Here is a 22,196-nt window from a genome sequence, read left to right on the forward strand (position 1 = left end):
GAACTGGGGTACAGGCCAGAGATGTGGAGGGTGAGAGGATTCACCAGAGACAGAGCGGGGAGCGGAACAGGCAGATCAACGAAGTGCACTGCTGAGGGGAGCAGTGGGCGGGCCAGGAGAGGTCTGCCTTGCCATGTGGATCTCCTCCAGGGCAGGCGGGAATCGAACTCATACGGAAGTGGCTTTAGTTTCTTAGTGCAGTGCTTTAACCCGCTGCACCACCAGGGAGGGCCCAAGAAGAACAGTTTTTTTTTTTTTTTTAAATTATATAACAGTTTATTTTTACATCATTTTGTACATTTTTTTTTCCCATCTCAATTGTAATTCCCATGGGTTTCCCATCACCAAGTCACCCGTGTGCCTCCGGAGCAGGCGGGAATCAAACTCATGTGGAAGTGGCTTTAGCTTCTCAGTGCTGTGCTTTAACCCGCTGCGCCACCAGGGAGGGCCCGTCTTTACTTTTAACTGCAATTATTCTACAGCCATTTTAATAACTGTCACTCATTTCTAAGATACAGAAAATGGTAGTTAAGAGGAGATGGAAGCTGACAGCTCATTTCTTCGGTAAACAATGTCTTCTCTCATTTCTGCAAGGCCTGTGGCCTGTGACATGGCACAACCACCATGAGCATGAAGGAGCAATGAAGACAACAGTGTCAGGTCTGCTAGTTCAGAGACATTGGGTACTCCAGCGGTGTCCCGCAGGCCCCTGTATAGTCTTTCTCCTAATGACAAAGGGACAAAAAGCCATTTTTCCCATGTGTGCTTCAAAGGCATTTTATCAACTTGGGTGGGAATGCACACACATGCATAAATAAATGTTTGAGGACAAAGACAGTAATTTCATTTGAAAAGAATTAATATTGTAGGTATTACTAATATAAATCTCATCATCTTAGGACACACGTCCCAAGGAAAAGAGAAGTGGGTCAAAGGCATACAGCATTTCATAAAAAATAAAATATTTTTGAAGCTAAAATAGAACCTAATAAAAAAAAAACTGAGTGATCACTTTTGGCACCTAGAAAGTGGTACAGCCTGTCCCCAAATATTAAAATTGCATGTATGAATACAAAAATAACCCTTCAGAGAAGCTTTCAGAACTCAGACTAATGAATCCAGTTACACTGCTTCTTAGCAGTCTTAACTGCTACACATTCGAACCTGGACAGGGATTGGGCAGAACCAGTAAACAACAGTATATATATTCAGAGTCCTGTCATCATCTGTGTCACCATGAAGACAATCAGAACCTTGCAATGACATTTCTTTTTATAGCACTGCTTCAGTTTCAAGTCTTAAGATCAAACAATCAAATAAGAAGTCACATTAGAAAGACCCCAGGAAATAATTTCCCAGTTTTGATGTTTTCAAAATTCAAAGACTCAGCAGATAAAAGAAGAATAATTTCATCAAATAATAATAATTTCACAAATAATTTCATCTCAGAGATGAGCTTTTTACTTTTTAATTAATGTTCTGTCTGTCATTAATCCAAAAGCAGGAGGAAAACATACTAAGCATAGTGCTGACGCACATTTTAGCCTCTTATCGTGGTAAAGTGTTACCTTTTCCCTCAGACTTTCCTTATCCTCATCTGAATGTGTTTAAATTTAAGAAGCAGTCTTGGCAATATGTGGAGCTCAGTGATGCAAATAGTGTGGGATGGCGACACTCAGATCTCTTTGAGTAGGAGTGCAACCAGGAAATCAGCTTTCCTATTATTCTCAATGCAACTCTTTTCTGTCCAGAGGAGAAGGTGGCACAATCTTGTGGGCTCTTTTTCAATTCAGGAAGGAAAGAGACTCAAAGAGGGGAATATCAGATAATATACTTCGGAAGGATTTGTTACTTGCAAAACACCTTTGCTTAATATGTAGGTTTTTTACATTTCTCCTGCCCTCCCACCACCACTTCTCTAAGAGATGTCTGTCAGGGGCATCTGGAAGATAAAGCATTGAATACAATTACCTCTGACACCTTCAGATATTAGAAGAGAAAGGCCCACCAGAGATAAAGCAGCTCAACTGGTAAATCCGAAATAGGTTAGAATAATTTGTTTGATACAATTCATTTTCTTAAAGATTTGTTTATTCATGCATACAAAAACTGGGGACAGGCCAGAAGTGCGGGGTGGGAGTGGTGGTGGGAGGACTCACCAGAGACAGAGTGGGGAGCAGAGCAGTTAGATCAACTGAAACACACTGCTGAAAGAAGCAGCAGGAGGGTCAGGAGATGTCTGCCACAACCATGTGGGTCAACTTTCTGGCAGGGAATCGAACTTGTGCTGCAGTGGCTTGGGAAAACTTTGCAGTGCTGCACATTAACCCATTATGCCACCAGGGAAGGCTCTGTTCGATACAATTCTTGATGGTTTCTGGAAGTGCTACCAAGAAAAGGGCTCATCTTTACTTTCACCACTCTCCCATCTTATCATCTTTGAGAATCCTCTTTGGGGCATATTTTATGCCAGATAGTGGGCAGTATGCAAAGATGAATATGGTAGCAGGAGCTGCTGGCCCAGCAGAGGAGCTAAAAAACTTAAGAGGCAGAAATCAATGTTTTGCTTTGCTTTATTTTATTTTGCCCAGAGGAATGAACTAATTCTGTTTGGTCTATCAGTCAAAGGTCAAGAAGTCAGTCTGAAGGCGATATCAAAGGTGGCATTAGGTTGTAAACAATAAGAAATGGAGCTGTAGGGAAGAAGAGGAAATTGGAAGTCTTCCAGGAATTCCCAAAAGGAATTTAATGTCACAATTACGTAAGACAAATAATCTTTGTATAAAATGGATTCTAGAATCCTCCCAGAACTTCTGGTGTTGATGACCCAGAGTCTCACCTCTTTAATCTGCTGTGATGATTAAAGTAGCTAAATGATCTATGGATATTTGCTTGGGATCCCAACCAAGTCCAGTCCCCTCCATCGATACTCTACAACTTGGGTAACTGAGACCATCTTGAGGGAAAAGATTAGTCAGTGTGAAACTCAGGCTTAGGAGCCTGGCTTCCTGATTAAGACCTCCACGCCTGACAACCTATCCCATATACACACTCATCTTACAACTGCACAGTGGCTGGTAACTGCAGAGACTCTTATATTAATCAAGGCTGCCTCCTCCTCTCCTGGAAGGGACAAATTCACCCCACAAGTATCCTCATTTCCCTGGCAAAGAGAATTATAAAAATGAATTAATGAATAAAATTCACTTTTGGGGCCTACAAATAGCATGCTCACAGCACCAGGGAAGCCTGCTGCAGATAGGCCTTATTATAGCTAAAAGAGAAAAAAAGGAGTCCCAGGCTTCAAACCCCAATACTAAAAAAAATAGTAATTTGAAATAAATCATAAGCAGTAGAATAGTAAATGCGTAATTTTTATCCTTTACATCAATTATTCTAATGCTATGGCAATTTTTCCCTACAAATGTTATCATTAAGGACTCATTTCCAAATCATCAACAAACCTGAAGGGTGGAGGAAGCTAGTCAAGAGCAGTTGTCTGTTTCTGAGACATAATTTCCAGAAGTATGAAAACATCTCTGTAGCTTTACAGAGTGGGGGCTTAGGGAAATCACAAGAACAATGAAGTTTAGCTCAGATCTATCTCACCAGTGGCTTTCCAACCCCATCGTCTGGTTATTTCCTCATCCCCAAAATTCATAACTAGAATAGACATACCTAGAATCTAGCAGAATCCCTGCACTGGGGAAGCAGAGTTGCCTGGTTATTTTATTGGAGAGAAAGAAGCTGTGGAAGGTCTGAGAATGTAGTTCCAAAGCCCCACATATGCTCCACTTTCAGCATCACTTCAGAACATGTAAGTTTGGGGTTTCGTGTGTGTGTGTGTGTGTGTGTGTGTGTGTGTGTGTGTGTGTATGCTCAGAGCACACTACTTGGATAAAACCAAATGAGCTCAGCTCAGTACTTGAACATCAGGATAAATGGTTCCTGCAAAACAGCCATGACACCTATCAAGTTTCAATAGCTAGTTGAAACCTTTGATAGCTAGGAAAATAATGTGCAATTATAGCCTAGAAACATAAATTATTGAGGCCATGGTGCTCTCAGAAAATAATAAATGAAATGTGGGTAACCACACATGTGGGAAAGATCCCAAACCCCAGTGTATGTCATGAATAGCTGGTTGCCCTTAGGCAATGGGCAGGAAGGAAGAGAAAAGCTGAATTCGACACTGACTGAACAGAGGATGGAGCAACAAAGCAGATAAATCTTTCAGGGCTTAAGTAATGGAATTTTTTCTATATTCTTCAAAATTATGGTTTCCTAATGTCCATGTCCTATAAGCTTTTAGTGATCAAGATAGAATTATAAGTAGACACAGGAAGAATAAATACTTCTGCAGACAGTCATATAATGCAAAATGTTGGTTTTCTACTCTGAAAAGTTCATTACATTTAAGATAGATTTGGGTACTAGGGAATGACAAAAAACAATCACTGATGCCATCACAGGAGGTAAAGGTATTACCAAGCTCATCTGCCTGCCCAGCTCTGACAACTATACCTCAGTCAAAGTGACCTTAAGCATGGTGGTCTCAGAAAAATTAAGTATAATAATACTCATCCTGATTCCAGTGTCCCTGGGGCTTATGTAAGAATCAAGAAGTCATGTTAAAGGATCTTCCAATAGGGTGATAAATGAATGCAATTAAAGTATAATGTATACATATAATTATATAATAGTGTTTCTTTCTGCCAACAGTTACTGAGCACCTGTTATGGCCTCTGCAATAGGATTACCTTCCTCAGTCTCTCCCCGCCCATCTACTCAGGGGGAAAAAAAGACATGAATGAGTAGATAAAGTGACACCATAAGTACTAGCACAGAGAAGCACTTGATGTGTCCAGTGATGAAATAAAAGGAAATGAATGAAGGTTTGCACAAGAAGTAACTAGGGAAGATGAGGGCATAGGGCACTTCGCGGTAACAGCATGATATCCAAGAAAGGGGAGGTTCCAGGTTTCCTGCCCCAACCAAGAAAGGGTGGAACTGTGCAGAGAAAAGAAACTGAAAAAGAATGGGAAAAGAATTTATGAAAGAAGAGGAGTGAAGAAGACTGGAGGAGGTATATGAAACAGAGATACGTGAAGAAGCTACACTTGCTTCTTAACCCTGGACTGTACTAGGGCCTTGGAGGAAATGGAAGGAAACAATGGAAAAAAGGCAGAGACATAGATGAGAGACCCTTGGACAAGCTGACAATGGCACTTTCATATAGACTTGTATTTTGATTTTGCTCTTTTCCTTCCAGACTTGCCTGGCCTCTTCTGCTCCTATCCTAAGATTCCCTACCAGAGGTTACTTTAGAATTGTGGCAAACTTGTTGGCTCAGCTTTGGGCCAACCCTGTTTGGCTGGGCATTTACCAAGCAGGGATGGGAAAATTTGGGAACCTCATTTAGAAATTATTTTAATTATACTCTCTTCTTTCTATTGCACACTGATTCTATTAAATTCCTTTTCTATTTAAGGTTTTACACACTAAAAGTTTGTTTGTCTTTATGTAAGGGAAGGCAGAACCCCTTTAGAGCAGGCAGATTTGTAAGTCCTGGAGAGCTGTTCATTCTGTTCATTAATATACCCACCCTTTTGTGTGACTTCTTCACTCCTTTAAGTTTGTTCTAATATTTGTTGCAACCTGGGAAAGCCTGAGCTGGAATATTGAGCTCTTATACTCTGTGAACCCTCTTCCTCAAAGTCAGGCTCTGAACAGAATTTTAAGAGGCACCAAAAAATGAGTAGCTCAAGGAGATACACCCAAATGAGTCCTCCTGGCTCCCTGAAAATAGTTCCACATTGTGGTAACTATGGTTTCTCCATATGCAACATGTTCAGTCTCCTGTTCTAGAAGACAAAATGAACAAAACCCACAGAAGGGCTTCTCATTTCCTTCACCTTTGCAGAGTTCCCCAAATCACCTCTCTGTCTCACAGTCTCAACCAGGACTTATATTAAAAGATTCTTATTAAGTGGAGACAAAATGAAAAGTAAAATATCAGAGACACAGGGAGTATGCCACAAATCTGAGAAAACAAATGCATTTGAAAAGATTACAAAATAAATTAGAAGAAACTCAAAGGATTTAGAATTCATTTCAGGTGCACTGGAAGAAAATCCCTCCAGTATTGGAAGAACAGGTCCAAGTGATAACCCAGGCAATAAGAAGCTGCCATTAGTTCTATCCTCTATTAGCTGCCTTGAGGTTTATTATTCTTTTTTCACTTATCTCTTTCTAGAAGGATGCTTCTAAAAATGGAATTCAAACCACTTGCATTAGAATCATCTGAGGGACTTGTTAAGATGCAGTTTCTGTGTCCCCAGTGATCCCGAGGCATTTTGAAGTCTGAGAATGACAAAACTAGGTACTTTATCATTCTTAAGTGGTTACAATGCCCATTCTAAACCACTTGGTTAAATTGCTGTTTAAAATGTGAAGGAGACACTAGTGGCCAAATTGATTCTTTTAGAAATTGTAAGACTGTAAAAGGACTAATAGTGTGGTCTCTTTGTGCCTAATTTTAACAATGATGCCAAGAAGATCTTTGCAAAGCATGGTCAAGTTGCTCTCTCCAGTAAAACACTTCAATGACAACCCACTGCTCTTTTGACTAAAGCTCAGAATCGGGGTCCAGATGACCCTTCTCTCCAGCTTTACCCAGACCTGGAAAAGTACCCTCTCCTTGGGTGTTCCTTCAACATGAAAGTCCTTAGCATGTATTAATCACCCACATTTACGGTTCCTCCCCCAGTAAAATCTATTTCTTTCTTCCTAAACCTCCCATATCACATTAATCCTGCTACTGTAGGCCCTTCAGCACCAGTACCTTTCCCACACAGCCGGTGACTTGGTTTAAATTCTACATTTGTGTGATCCTTTGATTAATGTATATTTCCGCTAGCTACTAGTTTGTAAGCAGCTCATGAAATGAAGACAGATTTATTTTTGTTCCTAGGAAAGGGACTCATCATTGTTTATCACTTGGCACACCTTGTGGTACATAGCAGTTGCTAAATAAATACTTGTGGATGAACAAATGAATTCAAGAATATTTCAAAGGCAAATGCTGGAGGCAAATTCACACCCACAGTAGCCATTAAGAATTTAATTTAAAGTTCATTTAGATCTGTCTCCTAAAGTTAAAGGTTCTTTTGTCTCTCTGGCATCCTAAGACAAAAATCTCATGGTAGTTCTCCTCCCCAGCATGTGATAGTAGATACCCTCTTTTGTATTCATCTCTTTGAATGGATGAGTCCAGCTCTTCACAATGCAATTCTCGGATTTTGAAAGCAGAGTGAAATTAAATATTAAAACTGTTATTGTGCCATTTCTCTAGGACTTGCATTGATCTGGTTTTGAAAAATCACCCTCCAGACTATTCATTGTCTGAAAACTATATCTTGAAATAAAAACAGATGTGGGGGTTTTCCTGATGACATATTTTTGTACACCCTAACATGTCTTATACATTCTCAGATCCAGGTGCTGATTTTCATACTGGTTCACTGCACTTCCATGTACTCTAGCTGTTTGAAAGGACTTAAAAAGGTCCTTAATAAGCCAGCAATGATTACAACACAATGTCTATTATTGTGGAAAGATAACTGATGGGGATATAAATAAATCCACCATCACTGCCCTCTTCTCTTGACCATAGTTCAAGCAGTAAACCACGGCTCACGTAAATGAAGCTCAGACTCTTCTGAACACTTCCTGTGCTCTTTCACGTGCTCCTCAAACAAAGCCCTCACAGTAAATCCTTCCCCATCCTTCACAGAGCAGCATGGCCACTCAACACAACACTGCACCATAACAGATTCAACTGAGGTAAAAATGGACCTGGGGACTTAATTGTGACAGAAGAGTGAAACATAGAGAGAATATTCGCTTGGTTTGGATCTACTTGAGCTGGACAGCCAGCTTCTCTGACATGCAAATTTCTTAATCTGGAAATAGATGCAAGGTGAGTTAATATGATTGAATCCCTGTTAAACCTGTTAAATTATATATTTGTGTGTGTGTATTTGTGTGTGTGCCTGTGCGTGTATATGTTAAATATGTGTGTATATGAATGATTCTCCAGTGATTTACTATAAAGCTGTATTTCACTACATAATTTTTTTAAAGATTTATTTATTTATTCGTACAGAACTGGGGTACAGGCCAGAGATGCGGAGGGTGAGAGGATTCACCAGAGACCGAGTGGGGTGTAGAACAGACAGATCGATGAAGTACACTGCTGAGGGGAGCAGCGGGCTGGTCAGGAGAGGTCTGCCTCGCCATGTGGATCTCCTCCAGGGCAGGCGGGGATCGAACTCATGAGGAAGTGGTTTAAGCTTCTTTTGTGCTGTGCTTTAAACTGCTGCACCACCAGGGAGGGCCTCACTACATAATTTTTATGGGTCTTTAAATATTTAACACTGGATCCTATTTAAAGTTAACACTAATCACAATACATAATAAAGATGCACTGCTACACAACTAGCAGCTCAATGATCCATTCACCCTACTCGAAAGAAGAGAATGACTGGAAATTATATTTTACAGAGAAGGCACTGTATAGTTTGTAAGGGACCAAACACTCTTGCATAGAATGTTAGCTGAATACTTTTATGATGATAGTAATGGGTAAGGGAAAAAAGGAAACTATACTATGCTCAGAGCACAGGTTTGGAGAAGCAGTTTCCATTGTATCCACACTTGATGGCAGTTTTGTGTTTATGTTGAGGTTTATTTCTTTTGACCATTCCATAAAAGCCATTACCCAGCGGCAGGAACATGAGCTACTGTGTAATGAGTTAAAGAGGCTGTCAGCTAGCTGTTGTCTTCCCAGTGGAATATAAAGTAGAAAAGGAACCCAAACTGGTAAGAGTCAGAGAGTATGAGTAAAATGGAAATAGGAGGTCAAGCTTAGGTGGTCATAAAATGAATTGCTCAGGTCAGGACATCTTTGAAAATGGAAGTAGATAACAATTAAAGATACTGGAACAACAGGGCTCTCTGGAACTATACTCTTGGGACTAGTCACCCTACTTTTATTTCTCACTTTTACCCTCAGGGTATTTTCTTATAGACTCAGATTAAGAAAGAAAAATTAATACTTACTACCACCTGCCTGCCAATGAACACTTCAATAGTTCCCAACTTACCAGAGACTTCCAAATGACTCAAAAAGGAGATTTAGAAAATGCTTATGGAACAACTAAGTTTCTTTAACAAACAACATAATCATATAAAGCGTGGTATATTGAATTAAATTTCTATCAGTTGATCCTCTGTCATATTCCACTATTGGGGTGGGCGTGGAGGGTTCCTCACTGCCCACTCTGGAGAGTTGCAAACAGCCCCATAAAGTGAAGGAAAGGTGAATAGTACTAATTATCAAACTGCATTCTCTTTACCCAAAATAGAATAACAACAAAAAAATACAGTAAAATCCCATATTCATACTAACTGAAGAGATAGCCATCTATTTACAAGAGTTTTCACTTGCTGTCCCTAGGTTGCCAGCATGATTCATTACATCAGTTCTTTAAATTCACATCAATCATAATTTTTCCTGACCCAAAACTTAGCAGTTTTCTTGATGAAAAGATACGTAAATCAAACAACAATCTAGTCAAGATTTATGGAGAGATAAATTGGCTACTTAAAGAAGATGAGATAGCAAGTGCATATCCAGAAATGATTCTAGGAAAATATAAACTGTTGTTGAATTAGTAATAGTAACATCAATATAATAGCAGATAAAGCTCAAAGCTTTCCTGGCACCCTGCTTTACAATCATTACATTTAATTACTTTAACAACTGCAAGAGGGAGGGACCTGTATTATAGTCAGCCCTCTATATACAAGGATTCAGCAAACCTAGGTGGATAATTCATACTTACGTAATCAGGATACAATGATTGAGTCTGTATTAAACAGCCCCCCCCCTTTTTTTCTTGCCATTAGTCCTTAAAACAGTGCAATTTAACAACAATTTGTATAACATTTACATTGTATTAGGTATTATAGGTAATCTAGAAATGATTTAAAGTATACAGGAGAATATGTATAGGTTATATGCAAACATTAGGCCATTTAATAAAAGACAATTGAGCATCTTCTGATTTTGGTATTTGCTATGTGTCCTGGAACCAAACCTCTGTGGATACCAAGAGAGGGTTGTATCTCCAGTAAAAGATATAATAACTGAGGCTGATAAAGACAATTAACTTATATCAAGTCAACCAGCTGATGCAGTCAAAAAATCTGGCACTCTCAGTCAAAGTTTATGTATTTAGCTTTAACCTCATAGATTCATTCTTTCTTCTTTTCCCAAATACAATTGTAACAGTAACTGAAGCCAAGACTGTTACAGGTGGTGCCTTCCAGAGAGGGTGCTGTTGAGGATAGATAGCCCCCGGAAAAATGCAAAGAGAGTATCAGTGAGGGTGGAGACTCTGATAAGAAATATAAGAGGTGGCAGCAGCAGGAACCCTGAGGATTAGGCTTTCAGGATTTTAGTAGTTTCCCATCTTCAGAGATTCTGGGGTTTGGCCATTACTGTGTCCACCATGCTAGTCTTTCAGAGGAATACTACAGCCCTCTGGGGGACATAGAGAGGCTTCCAGTGGACCAACCTCAGAAAGGAAAGGTTTGGGAGATTTGCAGGTAGCTGAAGGACTGTTTTGGTTTCCAACTTGGTGGCTGTTGAATCCTGGAAGGAGAAGGCAAAGAGCCACAGCTTGGCACCTCACTGAGCTATGTGAGAGTGTGGTCATTTTGGGGGTCTTTCAGCAGCTGCAGCTACTGTTTTTGAGACTCGATTGTCTGGTTCTGTGCTGGCACATCTTGGCAGCTCCAGTTTGCATCTCTTACATCTCCTGCTATCTTTGTGAGTTGGATCCCAGCCTATTTGTTATCTTGTTGTCAGGAGCTCCAGACACTCAATGGTAGGATAAGGCCATCTTGGGAGCATGGCCTTTTGTTTGGTATAGAACCTCCATGTCTTCAGTGGCAGGAAGACACCATCCTGGGTGCCCTTGTGTATAGGGTTTTATAACACTGGACCTCTGGACACTGCTTTGGGTAAGTAAGTGGCCGTTTGTTTTCCTTTGTTGACTAAATCCCATTGTTGTTGTTCTCTGAACCTGTGTATTCTTGGAATTGTGTGCACAGGTGAAGAACCCAGACAGTGACTGAAAAACTATTTGGGCACTGTTTTTGGCCAGTTTCCTGTCCTGTATCACAGTCAGGCACTAAATCTTTTCTGTTTTTGCTCAGAGTTCAGGCAAATATCTCTGGAGTACCACTCTACCTTCCCTTCTCTTATACTGGTTCACATGCCCCTGGGGATCTCCAGAAGTCCTGTGACCAAAGGATAAGGATTAGCACACTACTCAGGCTGGAAAATAAGGCAGAGCAGCTCATCTTCAAGTTGCATTTACATAGCAAACCTATTGCTTTATTTACTTATTCATTCAACCAATCTGTGAGTTTATTTATGTAGGCCTAGAAAAAAGGAACTTCAACTTCTATCTTTCCTTGCCACCTTCCTCCTGCTGTGACAGTTAATCTTGTGTTTTCCATTCAGTTCCAACTGCATCTTTTCCTGGCTTAAATTCCATTGGCTTTCCTTTCTACTCAATTCAAAAACCCAGATTCAACATCAGACAACCTTGTCCAGACTTTCTCTAGGCATTACCCTAAAATTCCCTGAATATATCCTGATCTCACCCAGTTTTCACAGAGTTACTTTATTTGAGAGTCCCTTCCTCTCTCTCTGATCTGCAAACACTTTAAACATATGTATGAACATCTGTTAGTAGTTCTGTCCCCCATACATTCCCCTCAGCATACTGCTCATATGAAGCAGATCTTGTTATACCCAGGAAGCATCTTGAACACAAAACAAAAGAAAAATGCATCAAAATGAATGAGTGAATGAAGTATTATGATGAGAGCTGTAAACTGAGGAATATTTGAATTTAATATAATTATGTGCATTTTAAGCATAAGACACACCTTTCTTTTCTTAACATGTTACAATTAACTAATAAAGCTTTTATGCTTCTCTAATATAAATCAGACAGACGTTTCTCAAAACTCAACTGAGAAATAGACAATGGATAATTGAGAAAATAATTCTGAGTCCAAGTCACTTTTGGTCAGTAGTATAAATCTAAAGTGATTCACTCTTAATTAAAAGTTTTGATTTAATGTATATTTTGCTGGCTTGATACAAAAGTAAGAAGCAATGGAGAAAATAAGATTTAGCAGCTGATACATAAATTTTTGTTACTAAAGACCTGTCACTAGTAGAACTGTGTTTCTTACATACACATATACATGTACACAACACTCAGTTACTATGTAATTCATGAAAGCATCAGTTCCATTCCCCCAAACCTAAAATTTTGAGTTTTCGGACACTTTCCAGAGTAACCCACAGTGGGAATAACTAGGGCGCCCAGTCCACTATGAAAATGGTGGGGCGTGGCATGGGTGAGAGTGGGCATGAGTCAAGTAAAAACCAGCTTTACTGAGTGTTATTGGAATTCACTCTTCACTTAGCCAAAAATATGCAATCTAACCAAAGCCTGTTCACTAGCACTACCTCCCAAGCCACATGCCTTCTAAAGGCAAAGGCAAAGTCTGCTGTGGCTCTCCATTTGGGTTAAAGAGCTTAAAACCAGAAAATAATTATTTTGAAATGCATCATTCTTTGAAATTAAGGGTAATTGTGTGTAGCAGCCTGGAAAATATAGCTCATTCAGGACTTCTTAGCCACAGAATCAAACAACACAAAATGCTGGCACTCTAAGAGCTATTTCAAACTGGAAAAAAAAAAAAAGGCACAAAGGGCGGAAGGAAGGGTGGAGGGCTGCTATAGGGTTATGACTTATAAGAAGGTGCAGCTTTGGGAGACATGGCTAGTACACAGCCAGCAATAGTTCCACGTCGCTTAAGCCACTAGATGCTGCTCTGCACTGCTACAGCAGCCAAACCGTGAAGGTAAATAAAAGGGTGACAGATAATTACATAAGAAAACAAATGTGGCAAGATTAGGACAGAAATTAAATGGACAGAGTGGCATAGGAAAATAGCCCTAGGGCTGTATCTTTAAACTTCTCCCCTGACTGGCCACAATGTCCTGGTCACACTGATAGAATATCAATCTCTCTCATAGATAACTAGCTAGGGTACATGTTACAAGCAAAGGAGAGGCATTTCACCTCATTAATCCATCTGCATGCAGATATTTCCTTAATCTTGTGACAGAAACCTCAGAATGAGCAATACTGACCTTTGTTGCCTACCTTCCTTTTGTCGTTTATCTCACTCCCATTATGTAGACATTACAGTTAATGCAACAACCAGTGGCCAGAATTCAAGACCTTGAGAGGAAACTGAGACATAAAATCACTAAGTACAGTTTTCTTTGCCATGAGATGTCAGAAGGGAACACATAAGAAATTTAAACTTTAAATTCATTTGGGTTAGGAAGACAGCATGCCATAGAGGAGTGAAAGAAGCTAGGGTTGTAAGTTGGAGAGCTAGAAGGAAGAAATGAACTAGGGAGAGACCACAAATCAGTGAACATACCACCTTAGAGTATAAGGAATAACCCATACTATATAACTGCTATTGAGGACCCTACCTGTTTGATAACACATCAATACAACTAACTTATGTAAGAAAACAAAGCAGTGATTATCAAATGGGGGAAGAAGCATTGCCTCTGAGGAAAAAAAACTGGCAGTGTCTAGAGAGACTTTGGCTATCAGAACTAGTTTTTGCACTAACTTCTCTCTGGTGGCCAGAGGTCAAAGAAGGTAGAATTCATCCTATAGTGCACAAGACAGATCCCACAACAAAGAACCACCCAGCCCAAAATGTCAACAGTGCTACGATTGAGATTCTAAAATAAAAGGCTTACAAAAATGGCCAATACCTTGCAAGCATTTAAAAAACACCAACATCAGTATCCACAGCATCACCCAAGGGTAAAATCACCTTGCATAAAGACTGTCTCTGGTTTCCTTAGTTGGCATAGCATACAGGGCAAAAGAAGGAGCAAAAATATGATTAGCAAGAAAATACTTTGTCTGAAATGTATTCCCTTTCCCCAATAGGACTCCTCCCACCCCAATTGGTTCTATGCTTTTACATATACCATGATTCATCCACAGAGAACAAAGTGTTGGCTGAAAAATATGTGTCTATTCTCCTTGGCAAACATCATTCTTACTTTTGATTCATGATTTGCATTCTGGCTTACATGCTCCAATATCATGAGTCTGAATGATAAGCATCCTGTCCCTGAGAAAATGATGCTCTAACTCTCAAGGCAAAGAAGGTGAGTTTCAGAATAATATATCCAAAGGGAGGCATCAACTCAGGAAAACTCAACCTCAGTGGTGGCAGGCACATCTGTGAGCAACCTAGGGCACATCTATCAGAACCCATGGCATTCCTACCAACAAATAGGAGTGAAAAGGCCCCTGTTTATGATATAGCATAGCTGGACATGGGTGGCCTGACCTCAGACAAGGCTAGTCCGGAAGAACCAATAAGAATAAACCCTCATGGTATACAAAAAAGAAGAGCTGGGGGAAAGTAAAGGAAGCTTGGTAAAGGTTCGGATCTACTCTACAAATAGCCCTAAGACATTTCATCCCTCCATGTCACATGGATGAAATGGGATAATCATACCATGCTGGTGACTTCCCATCACTTTCAAAACAGTATTCTAGGAGGAAGGATGTCAGCATATACAGAAAACTGTCTCGTGGATCCTGTGACCATGAGAAAATGCTCAATCATGGCTTGCCTGATCATGGAGCACTCCAGCTACTGCTCCTCATTCAGCAATTACTACCTACTCACTCACAGCAGTCCTGGAGTCCACCAACTGCGCTTTCCACTGAGGAAAGTTTTGTTCCTATTAAAACTAAAATAGCCAACACTATAACCTCAATTCCTGAAATTGAGGTTCCAATAATAATCTTCTTCAGATTCTAGAAACTGGTGTCTGTGGGGGCCTAGAACACTGACTGGGAATCATCATCTTCTATTTATACATGTAACTAATGTCTCAGCACTGTGCCAAGTTGTTGCTGTGATTAATTCTGTTTGATGAGTTAGCATTCCTTCTCCCACGTGGATTCCTATATAATACTTCACTATTCAATCAACCTTAGACCAGTGACAAATGCTTTATCCTGTACCTGCACTTAACCAGTGAAAAGTTAGAGAACACTGTACTAAGTGACAAGTTCACTTAATTGTGGATCATAATGGTGTTTTTTAGGTTTCATTCTGCCTATTACAAGTGCATTCCAATGGTTACAGTAAGGCAACCTAAATTACCCAGGTAACTGAAAATTGGAATCCGTGTTACATTGTGCGTGCAGGCTTAGCTTTGCAGTAACTTAAAATGCTATGCTGGGCATATTCAAAGGCTTTCCTAGGCCACACACATTTCATTAGGAGCCACACTATGTTCCTGAGATGGTATGCCTTTATGATCATTGTTTTGGAGAGTGCTTGAATTTTCAGCTTTTGCCTTCTTTGGTTAGTTCCAACCAGTGGTCAGTAAACGGTTTAATTTAATTATGTATCACAGCAATGTGGTCACAAACAGAAGAGATTACTATTTTCCTTGCAAACCTCTGAAAGTAATTAAAATCATGCATAAGGGCAACACAAGGTTGAAAATATAAAATGAAAAGTTGAGCCAAGTTTCAAAGATCTCAAAAGGTCTAAATGAGAACTTGATCAGAAAAAAAGTATATTCAATTGCCTTATCATACGTACTGTTAAAATATTGCAAATTAATCTAATGCTCACTAAGGTAAAAAAAACTAGGATTTCCAGTTCTGCCAAGACAGCAGCATTAGGGCCCAATACATTGTCAAGTTCTATAAAACAGCTGCATTTTGAAAGTTAAGTCTATGTCTTAAGCTTTTACTGCATCCAAGTCAACATTTGAAAATTCACCCTTTAGAAGGCAATTAAATCAGCAGCACTTCTCAGAGAGGGGGCATCTAAGTTTTCTTAAAGTATGGTCCTATGAACTACTTATACTAGAGTCTTGGGCAAATTAGATTTAAAAAGTAGATTTTTCCTGGCCTTCAGAAACATGTTGTTTGTTTGTTTGTTTGTTTGTTTAATCCTGATACACATTGACATTAAGTCTGGTGTTTCTTCTGTAAAGTATTCTGTTTTACATTGTACTCTGTTCCATCTCGTGTTTTAAACAGCTGATCTGGATTAAGAGCTACTCCTGAATTGTAATCCCAGTTTTCAAAAAACTAGACTAGTTGACTAGAAGGAAGAACTGGAGTTGTGTAATTAGCAGCAAACACTTAAGGCTTTTGAGCTATAGAGAGGGTTTACTAGTCCCTCCCATTTTCCAAATTTAATAGAATGAATGTATTATAAACTAAATGGTGTACTAGCATGCTTCCAGGCTTCACTTACAAACCTTAAATATAGCCAGCCCTTACACCATCACAGGAAATGTCCTCCACAGGAATGATCACTTTTAAACCTTCAGCTTTAGGTGATACATAAAGCCTTCTCAACAGAGCCTCTGACACACCCCCAGCCACATCCTCTCTGCAAAGACTTCAAAGCATTCTTAACCTTTCTCTCCCCTCCCATCCATTTGCACCAAACACCTAAAGGAGATGAACTACTTAAGCTTGTTCGAGTATTGTCCTATCTCAATATCCTAATGATTTAGGAGCACTACCAAAGCTCCTTGTCTATTTTTTCATTCATTTCCCAGGCATTTCTCATCTCTCTTCTGCCCTATCTTCCACCAAGTTTCTTCTTCTGCTTGTCTTTCCGTATTCCCTTGCTTTCTCTTCTCCTATGCCTTTACTTTATCTTCTGGGACAGATGACTAGGACCCACTTAGATGTCTGTTCACTCAAAATAATGCCCTTCTTCATAGGGAGTATTTCTTTGGCTAAAACAATACAAGCTTTAAGAAGTCTTCCTCCAAAGGGAGTGGTGAAATGAACTTCACAAATAAAATGGAGATGTGTTATTAATAAACTGTACTGGTTTCTACTCTCCCAAGGAACTACCTCTCTCTTCCTTTCTCAAGTTTGAAATTCTATAGATGGAGTCTCCAGGCAGAAGGTATCTGAAGAAGAATGGCCAGGGATAGAAAAGAAAAGCAAAAGCTTGTTACCTGGGTTTCTTACTTGCTGCTGATGTTGCAATATTTTCCTGGTGTAGTTCCCTGGTGAGTGACTCCCATAATAGATGCCTATGATTGTGTTAGTCAATAGGCATTTATTGAGCACCTGTTATGCTGGGGTAAGTCTAGTTTCTGGAACAGTAAATAAGACAGTCCCAGCCTTCATGGAATTGTCATTCTAATTGGAGAGGCAGACAATAATCAAATAAAGGAATATATGATATCAGGAGTAATTAATGCTAAGAGGACTAGGGAAGGGCTAGTTTCTATTTTATGTGAGTTAGTCAGGGTAAGTCTCCTATAACTGACAACAGGGCAGAGACTTAACAATGGCCAGGAAGTGAGCCATCTGGACATATGAGGGAAAGCTCCATGGGTAAAAGAATAATATATAATACAAATGTCCTGGAGAGAGCACTTGGTTAAAAAAGGAAAGTAAGGTGGTCAAAATGGCTGTAAATTAAAAAGGGCAGAAACATAAGATGTGGGCATGGAAGTAGGGCATGGTAGACCACCAATCATAGAACCACCCAATCCAGATCCTGAATGCCACTAGACCCACTTTACCTTCCTTGGCTTCCCCTTCCTGTCACCTACCAAGCTTCTGGTGCCCAGTTCCCTTCAGACCTGTAGAGCTCCAACAATCCAGGGTCATTCCCTCACAATTTACAGAGGAGACTAGCTGTCAAACTAATTTACAAAAAAAAAAAAAAAATCTGAGCAATCAATATAGTGAGAAAAAAGACAATATCACCAAAGGCTTCAAGAGATAGCAGAGGGTCAGAAAGGAAACTATAAAAAAGTATGCTACCTGCTAGAAGAGGATCCAATCTTCTATCTGGTCCTCCATAGACTCCCCAATATTATATATTGGGGAACAATAACCATTGAAATGACCTTGGGAGATAGGTGTGGCATTAAGGTAAACCAACCAGAGTTAGCTTTTAATAATAAGTTACTGCCCCCCTCCTTTCCATCTAAAAGTGAACTTGGGTGAGGTTAGATATCTCTTGTTCCTCAAGTCACCCTCAAAGAGTGGTACATAAGTACAACTCATTAAGTGTTTTTATTTTATAAAAGTTACAAAACTCAGAAATTCTTCCACTGCCCCACCTATACCACCCCAATTCTAGGCCCCACTTCCTGACCAGCCTGGCATCTGCCTCAGGAGGCAGATGGTTGGCACAAACTCGTGTCCCAGGTTTTCTGAAATGTTAAATATAAAGAATTAGCTCGTCATCATTTATGACTGTCAGTGAGCAGCAGCAGGCCCATGGTTCGGGACACAGGACATCAGAAAATATATGCTCCTTGAGTCTCAGGAGCTGTCCAGAGGCCCTCAAGAGCTGGGTCACTACCGGGACCCAGTCCTGCGGTTTTAGGTCAACGCGGGTCAAGTTGTCAACTAACAATCCCTTCTCAGAGCAACCAACTTCAAAAGGGTACTAGGCAGGAAAGAGTCTCCTGGCTGGCTGGGAGTCCCTGTCTCTGAAGGCCCCCCGCAGTAGCTAACACATACCGCGCGCGCGCATACACACACACACGCTCACACGCTCACACACGCTCACACACTGGCTTGCCTGCCCTCGCGCGCGCCCGCGGTACAAACACGGACTTCCCAGCCCTGAGCACAGGCGCGCACCCCTGGGCCGACAGAGTTCAGTATTTCCTCTTCCTCAAAGCTACTCTTGACGACTGCGGCCGCGCCAAGTCCGCTAGTAATCTAAGACCTCAGGGCTCCTCTTCTCCCCTTTACTGAAGGCAAGGCGCTCCTAGTGAGGCCCCGCTCCGATTCCATAATCTTCCCTCGAACCAGGGCTGTCTTTCCAGGTCCCGGCGGGGATCTCGGCAGTCCCCGGAGGCGAGAAAGAAGCAACAATCGCCCCTGGAGCTATCAGCTGCCCCAATCGCCCCCTACCGTTCCTCAGGGCCCTCGGTCCCAGCAGCCCATCAATCTCCTCAGCCAGGAGCTCGCTCGCCGGGGGATTCCCTCCCATTTGTAAGCGTCGGAGAAAAACCGGGAGTTCTAGCGGTCAGTCACTTCTCAAGCTTAACCTCCTGTCTCCAAACCCCCAATCCCACACCAGCTCCCAGTCCTCAACCACCGGTAGGAGCCTGCAGCGTAACCTCACAAGCATCGTCCCCAGCTGACCGCGATCGAAACGTCTGCGAGTGTTCCAGGGCCCGGCGCTGTATCCGCGGTTCTCCCTCCCTCTACTTCCACTCTAGCCGCCCGGCTCCACCAGACTTCCCCATAGCCAAGCGCCGTGGCGCGCCCGCAGCCCTCACCAGCTGAGCTCCACTGCACCCCCGCCCAAGCCGCGGCGCCCCCAGGGAAGAAACAAAAGTGTCTTCGCGGCGCTCAAGAGTCTTCAGGAATTGAACTCCTCCTCTCAGCCCCAGTCCCTTCTCCCTCCCCAGCCTCCCTGAGGTCACCAGTCCGGGCGCGGCGCCAGCCCAGGAAACTTTACGAACCTGCCGGGGGTCGCTGGACTGCAACGGCGACGACGGTTCCCCGCGACCAGAGCTCTGACGACCCGTGACCATTGAAAAAAGAACGGAGGTTCTGCCTACCAGCTCGGGCCAGTGGCAGAGAGTGGCTCTGTCTCTATCCACTGCCCATTCTCATCCGCCCCTGCTCGCCTGAATACACGCACTTACACTCGGGTCCGCCGGCTGCTGCACCGCCGGCTGCCGCTGCTCTCACTTCCTCTTCCTTCCTCCTGCTGGCCAAAGACACATTTTGCATCTGCAAGGCAAGCAGAGATCAGTCGCGAACTCTCCACCAGAGCAAACGCAGCCGAGTGGCCGCCGACGCCCCCGGCACCTGCGCCGGCACACGCGTGGTTGGCGCGTAAGCCTCCCGCGCACCGGATAACCTGCCCACAGCACTTAGTCTGAGGTGGGAAAGGGTTACCCACGACTTTTTTAAAGTCCCCCTACTTAAAAAGAAGAAAATGTCAAATGCCGTGCACGCCTCAAATATGCTATAAATAATATGTGTGTAGAGCATGACTTCTCAGATGAGCTCACACGCGGCGTTTTGCGGGACCTAATTAACTCCGTCACCCTAGTAGCGCCACCCAAGGCCAAGAGTGTGGGGCATCTTTTTATGTGTGTTCATTTGGGCAACTGGTTGGGTATTCTGAGGGGAAAGTTCGGTGGGCTGTTGTAAAGCTACTTTAAGAGGTTGAAGTGTTTGGACGCTGTGCTTCTCCCCTTGGACAGCGGAATATTTCCTTCTCTCTGCAGTCATCTATGCATTCACCGAATGTGTAACTGAAACTGCAAGGTTTTGTTCTAATCAGTTAAGCCAGGGATTCCCTAATTTTCTATAGCGTTTCATAAAACAAGCCATTCTACCCCTCAGTTTGGTATTCAGGGTAAATTATTTAATTCATACAACCTACTTCATTTTCAAAACAGGAATCAAGCACGCTGACTGCCAGAGTAGCTGCCAGGAGGGAAATGACAGTTGTTGGAAGGTTGAGGGAGAAACACCTGTCCTCTCCAAATTCAGAAATAACCACATTGGCTCTAACAGAAAAGGCAAAAGGCTGTTGCTATGCGTTTCCTTTAAACTGGCAAAGGAGGTAAGTTGGGGGCAGGGAGGCATCAGAAGCTAAGGTGGAAGGCAGTGCTCCTGTTGATGATTTTATCCACCCTACTTCCCCAATATATTTAAATCTTAACCCTATGCTGACCTTACATTAGTAGTCAAGAGCTTCCAGAAACCACTGACCAGCTGAAATGTTACTAGTGGCAAAATATTCTGTCCTTGAGAAATAGATACTGGGACTTAATGTGAAATAGCTTGTTAATAATTTCACGTTGATTACATAATTTCAACAAATGTTAATAGTTTAGATGTAATGAGCTGATTGGGTTAAGATATAAATTTATCTATCTCTCTATATATTATTGTAAAGTAAATAGGTACTTTCAAATGAAGCTCACAGATTTTACCATTTTTAACATGGCTACTAGAAAAGTAAGATTACACATATGGTTCTCATTAGTGGCTCCCTTTATATTCCTAATGAGCAGCACTGAGCTGACCCTTTACTGTATGTATAACACTGGAGAGTAGTATTAGCAAGAGGAATATAAAGATCCAGGTCACTATAAGACTATCACTTAATGCAGGATGATTCCAAGAGAATATGTTAACATATATTTCCTCATCTGTATAATAGTAATGATATAATACTAACAGCAACTATCAAATTATTTTATATTAATTTAATTAGCTCCAGCCAATTATTTCTCAAATATATCTCGTGGTTGATTAAATTACAAGAGGAAGACTAGAAATTCTTTGCTTTATTATTAGACCATGTCCACATTTACATGGAATTGTTCTTTGAAACCAAAGCTCCTGGTCCCCTTCTCTAAATTTCACTGAATCCCATTTATGTATTCAGTATTTCCCCACATTCACAGACTAGGTAATGTAAGAACATTAGTGTCCTGGTGATGCCCCACTAAGGGCTCCCTCCAATATGGTGGGTTCTTTGGTTTCATTGATTTATTCAGATAATAAGCCTCTAACTGTGCAATTGCCAAGACTTAATTTTCTATTGTAGGATAAAGGCATTTCAGAGATGTCAAATGCCTCAGAGAAATTCACTTTTACCCTGGGTTCTGCTGGTGTGTACACTAGGCACAGTAGTGAACAGTGCAGTGCTGTTCCCCAGATCTCCATTCTTAGATTTGGGTTTCAGACTTAGCATTGCCCTTTACAAGCTGCATTACCCGGTGCAAGTAACTTAACAGCTGGAATTAAAAATATACCTACCTAGGAAAGTATCAGAAGATTCAAATTAGTTCAGACTTGAGAAATTCTTACAATGAAGCCTGACACATAGAAGAATGTAATAAATGTTAGCTTCTCTATGATTATTTATACCAGTCCTGATTAACAAGTCTTATATCCTTCTTCTTTCTATATTATTATTGTACTGCCTACCCATGGGGA

At 41.2% G+C, this 22,196-nt stretch overlaps 1 protein-coding gene across 5 annotated transcripts in view; it reads right to left on the reverse strand.

Moving 5' to 3' along the window:
• Positions 1-20,329, reverse strand: part of ELMO1 (engulfment and cell motility 1) — a 517,404-nt gene extending 497,075 nt beyond the window's left edge. The window contains exon 1 of one of the 5 annotated variants that reach the window (XM_004676859.2): positions 19,880-20,329. The gene's annotated coding sequence lies outside the window, so the exon portion shown is untranslated. Of the gene's footprint in view, positions 1-19,370; positions 19,390-19,693 lie in introns of those variants that run through there. The other 4 variants (XM_012720936.1, XM_012720934.1, XM_012720933.1 and 1 more) reach the window with 4 other exon arrangements.
• Positions 20,330-22,196: the final 1,867 nt, after the last annotated feature.

The sequence above is a fragment of the Condylura cristata genome, unplaced genomic scaffold, assembly GCF_000260355.1.
Source record: "Condylura cristata isolate star-nosed mole 26May11 unplaced genomic scaffold, ConCri1.0 scaffold00005, whole genome shotgun sequence".
Lineage (NCBI taxonomy): Eukaryota > Metazoa > Chordata > Mammalia > Eulipotyphla > Talpidae > Condylura > Condylura cristata.